A 10,886-nucleotide genomic window follows, 5' to 3' on the forward strand; every position below is an offset into this window, starting at 1 on the left:
TTCACGGCGGAAATAGGCACGGTGGTGCTACCTACCCGCGCGGACTCACAAGATGTATGTACTACCACTAATAAAAAACTTAATGTCTCAAGGGTAATTGCATTCACGTTGTGATGTCCATGGTCGTCGATAGTTAACACTAGGTCATGAGCTCGTCCAACTGTACAACCTTTACTTTTCTTCTATATATTAGATTTTGAATTGTTGTTTTTTTTGTTAAGGAGGAAACTGAGCTTGTACTTCCGGCTTCGCGTTGACAGCGGTAGACCGAACATGTTGGTGATGACTAAAATCCATAGCGGCTTTTGTTTTGGTTTGACCGAAAAATTAGTACGTGCCTGCCTAATTTGAATGCCGACACTATCGTATCGTTCAATAAGTGCACACCGACCATTTTATTCTTTAGGGCAAAAATACTTCAAAACTAATCAAACTTTCTTCAAAACCAACTTCAAAACAAAACATTCGTTTGAAGTCGTCGCGGCCTAAAGGATAAGACGTCCGGTGCATTCGTATCTAGCGATGCGACTGTACCAGTGTTCGAATCACGCAGGCGGGTCCCAATTTTTCTAATGAAATATGTACTTAACACATGTTCACAATAGACTTCCACGGTGAACTAGTAATGTAATTCAGTTTGAAGGATAGGGCAGCTATTGTACTTACTGTAAAATCGGACATTTTGGAACTTATATCTCAAGGTGGCGGCATTTACGTGGTAGATGTATCTGAGCTCCTAACCACTTAATACCAGATGGGCCGTGAGCTCGTCCACCCATCTAAGCTATAAATATATTATAATCCATATTTGTATACCTTCATGCACATACAATGTAACGAACTAATTTAATATACTGACGCTAGGCTATTGTAAATGATACCTTAGTAGATTCATTCGCGAAGCAATTGCTCTTGAGTTGTTAGGTCTCCTTCGGAGGCGCTCGGGCAGTTGTTAGCAAATCCCACCCCTCCTGGCTGAGCCTTTGCTCGCCCACCTGTCCTGGTGAAGCTGGAAAGGCCTCCGGGCCACCAGTAATCTTTCAACCTTAAAAAAAAAAAAAAATTATACCTACAAATATTGACAAATAAATCATGACAAATAAAATTTATAATATGCACAAAAGATTTCGAATCAAATTCGTATATAACATGTTTAACACGTTTTATAAATTTCGCAAATTATCGCGGACAACTAATTTAAATTTTAGAATATGTATTTTTTGTAATGACGTCAAAGGCGTCAATCGATTTTTTTAAAACTTGCAATAACAATCGACCTGGATCAAATAATACGCGTTATTTAAATTTTGCATGAAGGACAAAATACGTAGTACAATCTCGAATTTGTTCAAGGCTATCGAAATGTTGCTCTACTCAACTACAGCTATGAATTATTTATTCGATTTAAGTGTTCAAAAAATTTCTACAAAAAAATCTGAACGAGTTTTAGAGTGGTCTGTTTACACCACATCCGCTTAATAACGATGGTTCGATGGTCTAACAACATAATTTAATTTCAGTTTTTTTTGTTTTGTACAATTTGTTTCATTTCAGTTTTACTCAAAAAAGTCAGTCGATATATATATATTTTTAAATCTTCTATTAGTTTGACCTGTATTATTATATATCACTAGCCATACTCGGCCGCTTCGCTGGATATTTAAAATTAACATTATTATTTATTGTCATTATTATTAGGGAGTCCCAACACTCATATAAATATTAGCCTATCCATTAAGTACGTGTATTTTCTACATGGATACCAAGTTTCAAGTCAATCGGATGCATGGTTCAGTAGTTATAACGGAACATCCGTAAAAACCACTGTAGATTTGTATATTAGTATAGATATAGTATATATTTATATAAAATATTATTTTAACGTAACTTTCGCAAACTTCAAGATTTCACATTAATTTATAAATTTGTTCACGTATCGCCTAATACAACATATTCGTTTTATTATTTTAGCGCAATATTACCTTCATTATTATTTCGGGTTGGTATCAAAACGTTTTCAAACGCTTTGTGACCATTGCCACCACTACAGATGGTAATATGCACGCAGTAATTAATATAATAAGTAATAACCATTATTAGACTCAGTAAAATAATAAATAAATTTAATTACTCATGTTCCAAGCTGGACGGTGATCATACAAAAAAAAACATTGAAAAATCTAAATAAATTAACTTCTCGTTTTGAATATTATTCATAAATGCAGTATTATTATTTAAATTTATTTCTGCGGTAGACGTTTTTCTATTTGAAACAAGTATTATTATTGTTTCCATTAAAAGTTGTAGGAAGTTTCTTTTTAGCACTGTTATTGTAGGTTTATTATAATTCAGCGGACGGTGAATCGTTCTGATTTGTTTATTCTTTTCGATAAATCAGTTAACTAGACACGAACTCTCAAAGAACGTAATGGTCAGAGCAGTTCTTACGTGATTGGGCTCTGTCCGGCCTATACATTCCCCCTCATCCGTTTGCAGTGGTAACATCCTCATTTCATTTTCCAAACATTCGTGTCCTGATTTGAAAATGCAAAACATATTTCAAATGTCGTCAATTTCATGAAATCCCTCTTGTTTTTTTATTGCATAGGTTATAAGTGCTTTCTGGAGCCCATAGACATCTACAACGTAAATGCGCCACCCACCTTGATATATAAGTTCTAAGGTCTCAGTATAGTTAGAACGGCTGCCCCAGCCTCCAAACCGAAACGCATTACTGCTTCATGGCAGAAATAGGCGGGGTGGTGGTACCTACGCGTGCGGACTCAAGAGTTCCTACCACCAGCAAAGACGTATTGTACACCAGTGTGTACCCAGCGAAGCTTAAAGCTGAGCAAAGATGTAACTATTAATGCGCTGATTAGTAATGATAATTATTAAACAAAGTACATAGCTATTAACTAATGTACCGAATAAGAAAATCAAGGGACAAATGAATCACAGATTTAACATTTTAATTTATTCAAAAAAATCAGTTTAAAAGTAAAATTAATTAAAATTTTACTCTAACTGTCATGATCAATATATTAGATGTAAATAATGAAATGATTGTGTAATCATGATAAGCTTGCAAAATTTTAAAATTAATCGTATTTCTAGAAGTTGTTTAAATTCCATTTGAAAGATTCCATTATATAGATAAACATCTGGCTAATATAAAGCGTAAAAAGCTCGTTCCGATACTTTTCACGAAAAACATATATTTTTTCAAATATCGTACCAAATAAATAAAGCAAACAAACAACTTTAAAATCTACAGTCATATGCAACTTTACGCCCATTCGCACGGTTGCTCTAATAAAATGGACACTTTAACGTTCAAATCCGAAACACGTGCCCGGAGTGATGTTAATTATCACGTGAACAGATAATAAATTGGTATATTATTTACATTACGTCTAAGCTCGTACACAAATGATGCAGGAAAATTTTAATAAAAACTGGTTCGATGGTTGATGCTTCATTACTGGATTGGGAACTTTGACCATAACCTAAAAGGATGCAAATTTATTTTAGTAAATAATTCGATGTAACTATTCCGTATCTATGCATTGCGTGAAAGACGATATTTGTAAGAGGGGAGTGAGCTAAGAAATGTTATATGATAGAGGAGTATGGATAGAGAAAACATGTTACACCGACCCCAGGTGACTGGGAGAAGGGCAGGAGAATAGTGATGATGAATTCCATGCAAATATTTTTGCAAAATATTTAACTGAATTTCAGATGACACTGTACTGTCAGTGCCAAAGAGATCTGTCCCTTATTCCTAGGACGGTATTTTTTTCATTTTGCCATCTCTCAGGAATTGAGGCACCCTGCTTATTTCTGCCGGAATCATGCCAAGCTGATGCCTACCGCTGATGAATAACATAATAACAAACTTCCACAATGAAGGATTAAGAACATACAGTAAAAAGAAACACCATATACATCAACAATGTATTATTATAAATGCCACCATCTACCTAGAGACATGAGACATGTTCTAAGTTTCAGTTATACAGTACAACAGCTGCCCTACCCTTCAAATCGGCAAGCATTATTACTTTGCAGCAGAAGCTCTACCGCCAGTAATTACAGGTTGTAAACCGTATTGTAAACCCGCACTACTAGTGAATACGACTAAATCCACGATAATACCAACGGCGGATCCAGGGGGGGGTCATGGGGGTCATGACCCCCCCCCCCCTGAGGTAGTTCCAGGACTTAAACTAACTTGGACTAATTGAAGAACATCATGATTTATTTATTATCTATTGTTATCAAAATTAAATTATAAGTTCTTAACTTGCCCACGAGTATGTGACCCCCTCCTGGCGCCAAAGCTGGATCCGCCCTTGGATAATACAGCTATCACTCTAAAGCAATAAACATCGTGCATGTTAAAATATGAATAATATATTAACATATTCTGTTTGACGTCTTCAATCACGTCATCATATTTTTGTTTTAGTCTTGTATGAGATTTTCGAAAAACCTCTATCGGAAAAGCATCCAAAAATTTCATATTACCAATTTCGTGACTTATATAAAAATGTATAATATGTATAATAAATACCACTATTTTGTAGACAATTCTCAATTCGAACGGATTTTTGGCGGAGATATACGACGCTCGTCACTAATCACTAGACCTGGTGACGCATCTTGAAGCCACACTATCAGCTGATAATAAATGATAATAGCACGGTTACAATAGAGACAAAAATCTAGACCAAAATCAATTTTGCCGTGAAAATCACTGCGACTATGAGAACTTAAGTATAATTTGATTTATACATTTGATTTATACTATATTTATGTTCTTTAGAGGAGGCCTTTGTCGAGAGACAAGCTGTTATTAAAACCACACCGAATGCCCAACGGAATAATTGATATTGATTATAAGTTGCACTTAAATTTAATTTATTATTAAGTAATGTATTAAGTTAGTAATTAGTATGGAAAACAGCAATAAAGGCTTATTATTATTATTATATTTATGTTCTACGTATGTATTTTTTATTTCAAAACACTGTTTAAGACAATACACAATTTATTAGTTTATTATATCGAATCGTCTTCAGGTCTTGAGTGTTACAAGTGACATCTGATTTAGTCGTAAAATACCTTCACGTAAAACAATATTTTGGACGGCAAACGTGCAACATTCTGGCACTGTGCTAATGCCAAATGGATGAAAAGTACCAATCACTCGTATCGATAGTATGAATCACTTTCCGAACCAAAGTCTAGCGATAGGAAATGTGATCATCAAAACAGCGAAACGGCCACCATTGATTGCAAATTCCAATTGTAAACAGTTACCTACTAAGGAAGCTATAACCGCCCGCATTGAATTTCTCAATTAACTACTTTTTGCCAGTGCCGATCAAGGCTATGCTTTGTAACTCTGTTAAGATTGTCACAATACGTGGGGCATTTTTTTTGTCTCATTCTATTACCATTAATTTGTATAGGTTAAGAGCATCTATCATTCTTTAGTAAAACTTCACGTTTAAAATTTGATCACGATTTTACAATTTGATTTTTTTGATAATTTTCCTTGACAAACTTAAATTGTGACGTATTTATTTTTTCAAATTCAGTTTTGTTTTTGTTCTTGTCGAAATTATTTCACCAAAATGAATAGCTAAAGAGTATTTATATTAAAAATACATATATTTTTTAATTTTAATAAAATAAAAATTTATGTTTGCGATTGATGCCAGAAAACTTATGTGAAATCTCAACAACAACTGAACCATACAATACAATGTTTTCACCTAATTGTTTTAACAAATTATTCATAATTAAAAATAAATAAAAGACATATTTTTTAATTAGCTTAATAAAGAATAATTAACGATCCTTCTCGTGCTAAATGGTTGACAAAGCCCATAGACAACACCTTGGGAGATGAGGAATAAAGTCTCTTAAGATCTGGTGATTACAGTGGATGATGCACAACTTCCAGCCGTAGCCCTTGTAACTTAAAGAACGTCTAATGCACCCTATAAGATTAAGCGTTACCGTGTAGGATGAGCGGAGCCGAACGATTAACCAAGTCTTGGTGGAGATTCGCGAGGCTCTCCATCATTGTGTCCAGTTCCTCACAGTACACTAACGCAATGAGTTAGCTAGTGTCGTTTGGTAAGAAGCTGTGGTAAATTATACCAGCGTCAGACCACTAAACAGTGACCTTGTCTTTATAGGACTAAGTTTTCGTTTCGGATACTAGGCTGCACTAAAAGTATCGGGAATGGAATATTTCCACTGTTCCTGTCATATCAAAATCTTTTTAATTGAAAACTCCTTGGTTTTAAAAATCGAATACCATTTATTTATTTAAAAAAAGATTCTCGGTCTTGTCACGAGGTTTTGTCAAACTTGTTTAGTCGTTGAGAAAATGGAATTGACTCGAGAAAATTCAAGAGCGATGATTTATTATGACTTTCGAAGTGGTTTAACACAAAAACAGTGTGTTGACCGGATGATTTCTACATTTGGTGATGAAGCCCCATCCAAAACCACAATTTATCGCTGAGTTTCAACGTGGACGTGTCAAGCTCAGTGATGATCCCCGTCAAGGTCGTCCAAAAACTGCAGTCACCCAAGAAAACGTTGATGCTGTGCGTAAGCTGATTGAGGAAGATCGACATGTGACATACCGCGAAATTCAGGCAACTTTAGACATTGGCATGAGTCAAATACAAATAATCTTGCATGAACAATTAGGAGTAAAAAAGTTGTTTTCCCGATGGATACCGCATTCGTTCTGTGAAGAGCAAAAAGCGGCTCGCGTTACTTGGTGCGTCAGAACTCTCGAAAGATTCCATGCAGGATCCTCAAATGCTGTATACAACATTGTATCAGGTGACGAATCCTGGATATACGCGTACGAACCCGAAACAAAAAACCAGTCACGAGTTTGAGTGTTCGAAAATGAGTTAAAGCCAACAAAAATTGTTCGTTCACGGAGTGTTGCAAAAAAAATGGTGGCCACGTTTGTCTCCAAAACCGGCCATGTTAAGACTATTCCTCTTGAGGGACAAAGAACGGTTAATGCAGAATGGTATGCTAGCATTTGTTTGCCACAGGTCGTTCCTGAACTCCGTAAAGAGAACTACAACCGCCGCATCATCCTCCATCACGACAATGCGAGTTCTCACACCGCACACAGAACAAAAGAGTTTTTAGAGCAAGAAAACATAGAATTATTAGACCATCCGCCGTACAGCCCCGACCTAAGCCCTAATGATTTCTATACTTTCCCTAAAATAAAGAATAAAATGCGTGGACAGAGATTTTCATCACCTGAAGAAGCTGTGGACGCCTACAAAACGGCCATTTTGGAGACCCCAACTTCCGAATGGAATGGTTGCTTCAATGATTGGTTCCATCGTATGGAAAAATGTGTCAAATTTCGCGGAGAATACTTCGAAAAGCAATAAATACATTTTTAAATAGTGTTGTGTCACTTCGTTAATTCCCGAAATTTTCAGTGCCGCCCTCGTATTACGTAGGTGCTGAACCAGAGTATAACTAACATAATGACCGCTTACGATTATCAAAAAGAATAAATAACCCAATGGGTTAGCTTCTCAGCGTTTCTGATCTGGTAGATTCAACGAAGCACTGCTCTTGCTAGGTTAGCAATTCACTTAGGTTGAACCCGTGAGCCCACCTACTTGTCCGCGCATATTTGGAATAATCCCTTAAACTACCAACGATTAGGTAGGAAAAATAAATAAATAAAGAATCAATTTTCCATCGCAAGTGACATTGCGGCTCAAATCCCTTTGTCTTTATGTCTGTTAAGCAACACCAAACATACCTTAACGCGTTCGTCGCACTGGCGATCATTTCTACCTTTTATATTTTACCTAATATGACGCAAATGAACCAAAATTGTTTTGATGCTAACATTGAAAGCTGCTGCTAACTCAACAGTAGATTGAGTTGGTAGCCGTACTCGTCGAACTCGACAAAGAGGTCGACGTGCAGCCTAACCCATGCATCAGCCCGCTGAGTTTCTCGCCGGATCTTCTCAGTGGGTCGCGATTCCGATCCGGTAGTAGATTCATTCGCGAAGCAATTGCTTTTGAGTTGTTAGGTCTCCTTCGGAGGCGCTCGGGCAGTTGTTAGCAAATCCCACCCCTCCTGGCTGAGCCTTTGCTCGCCCACCTGTCCTGGTGAAGCTGGAAAGGCCTCCGGGCCAACAGTAATCTTTCAATCATAAAAAAAAAGTAGATTGTGTTTCGTCAACTTCGTGTTGTGACTATCGCCTTTAATTCGTCGTTATTAGCTTTCCAGCGACCACGGCGTTCATTTTTAGATCAAAATTGCCATATCGGAAGCGTTTACGCCAATAACGAGTCGTGCGTTCGCTTGTTTGTTGTGTTCACTTCGCACACGTTATTAATGTACGCCATTTATGCGCCATTACTACAGCGACGGAACTCGTACTCCATAATTATTTGTGTATTTATCGTGTCAATATTGATGAAAAAGATACAAATGTAGAGAAAACAAAAGACTAATGAATAAATAAATGAATTTGAAAATATGGTAGAATTTCATATTTTTAGAACAAAATTGGAATTTATAATTTATTACCAACCACATATAAATTACTTTTCAGATGTCCAGAACAAAATAGCAACTCCATAAGCAAAAAAAAGAAATTAAAAAAAACAGTGTACGGTGACCCCATATTTTTTTATTATAATAAGATTACTGGTGGGTCGGAGGCCTTTCCAGCTTCACCAGAACAGGTAGGCGAACAAAGGCTCAGCCAGGAGGGGTGGGATTTGTTAACAACTACCCGAGCGCCTCCAAAGGAGACGTGGCAACTCAAGAGTAGCTGCTTGACGAATGAATCTACTACCGGGTTGGAATTGCGACCCGCTGAGAAAAAAACGCAAGAAACTCAGCGAGCTGATGTATGGATTAGGTTGCATGTCGAACTCTTTGCCGAGTTCGACGAGTACGGTTACTGAGGTCCTGAAGTCTACTCCTAGTGCTAGAGCTGTAGGCGTCTAATAATAGTGTTAGTGGACCGGAAGGATCCGTAAGGACATATCTAGGGCGATTACTGCACGAAACGGAGTCAGTCGATTCAAGGCCCAGATCATCGTGTAAGTTGACGTTCCTGACGAACCACGGTGCTCCGACGGCTAACCTGCAAAAACGTGATTAGAGGGTTTCGAGGGTGTCTATGTGCGTGTGAGCCGCGTGCGTGAACACAAATTAAGCTTACAAATTAAGGGGTAAAACTTGCCGAGGATAAACGCAGTACGGTCGCGGACAAACTTTATGTGTGGACGGATTGTCATGGATGCATCCAGGATAACTCCCAGTTACATAACCTTCCTGTCCCAAGACATGGATTGGCTTAAGAGGGTAATCAGGGGTGTTAGATTTCTGCGCCTAATGGGGGAGGAGATATGAGTTGAGTTCCGCCTTTGAAAGACCACTGCTATGCTTTTCGCTAGGTTAATATCGAGGCGCCATTTCCGGAACCACTCTCCGGGGGCTACGGCTACGCTCTAGAGCTTACTCGCGACCAATATGGTGCTCTTTACCTCTACCTTCCATAGCTCTAATGGCCCAGTTAACGGTTCGAAAATATTTTCTTATTAATTTATATTTAAATATTTTATTTTATTTATAATTAGATATTTACCCATAAATTTTATTTCAATTATTATACTTTTTAAGTGTTAAAAAGTGAACGACAGCTTCGCTTAAAATATTTGAATGACAATGTAAAAAATTTAAAAAGCTATGTTTATGAATGTTCTTCTTTTTTGTGTCAGCTGATTTCTAAGATCGTTTGTTTCATTGAAAACAAACTTCATTCGTGGACACATAACTGACTGGATCAAATAATGGCAAAAGCAAAATTCACTAAAACTTATTGCTGAAATCATTAAAATTCATTTTAAAACAAAACATTAGCAATGTCCACCAAAACCAAAAAGTCAGTAAGCAACGATAAACGTGTCTGTGCACGTGATTTTTTGTCGTCATCGTAGGCAAGTAACCCGTAAATAGTCTCGACATTCTTTGCAATCCAGCGCTTGGTAATTATTATGATTAGTAATTATTAAAATTATTAATTTCATTGAAATTGAAAGCTAATTCAATAAACAGGTTATTATTCACATTTCTTTATTTATTTATTTAAGGATTACCGACAGGGTTTACAGTAAGACATAAAATAACATTGACATGTATAGAGCAATTGATAACTGCAACTCTAATTAGAGGCAATCACAGCATGCATTACATTAATATATCAATAGATATTTAACAATACTATTAATAATAATTAAAAATTAAAAACAAAAGAAAGACAACAAGGACAGTAATACCCGAGTACTCAGACCAAGGAACATTGATTAAGAAATCGATATAGAGTATCGACCTACCGAGCGCAATCATAGCACGAACCCTAGTGGTATCAATAACTAATCACTCTGTGCTGGGCACTGAAGTTACTATATAGGTCTATGGTGCTGGGTGCATTATTTCAATGACGTATGTCTATTTCAATGTCATAAATATAAAAATCACGTGTGTAAATGATCTATGTACTGATACTATTAACGATATTTCGCAGGTAAACTTTGGCTTAGTATTATCATGTAGGTCATGGTAAAGTTTAATTGTACTAATTTTTATTTGAGGAAACCTTTTGCTGGTTGCTTCTTAAATTGACTATCGCAAATTTATAAGGACACAGTTACTGTACAGTATCGATATTCCAAGATCAACATTTATTTGTTGAACGTATTCATAAAATCATAATAAACATATTAAGCAAATGAAATAAATTTGCAGTTTCGACGCACGACTGGAGTTTTTTATTATTTTTTCAG

Source organism: Bombyx mandarina, chromosome 12 (genome assembly GCF_030267445.1).
Source record: "Bombyx mandarina strain Sakado chromosome 12, ASM3026744v2".
Classification (NCBI taxonomy): domain Eukaryota; kingdom Metazoa; phylum Arthropoda; class Insecta; order Lepidoptera; family Bombycidae; genus Bombyx; species Bombyx mandarina.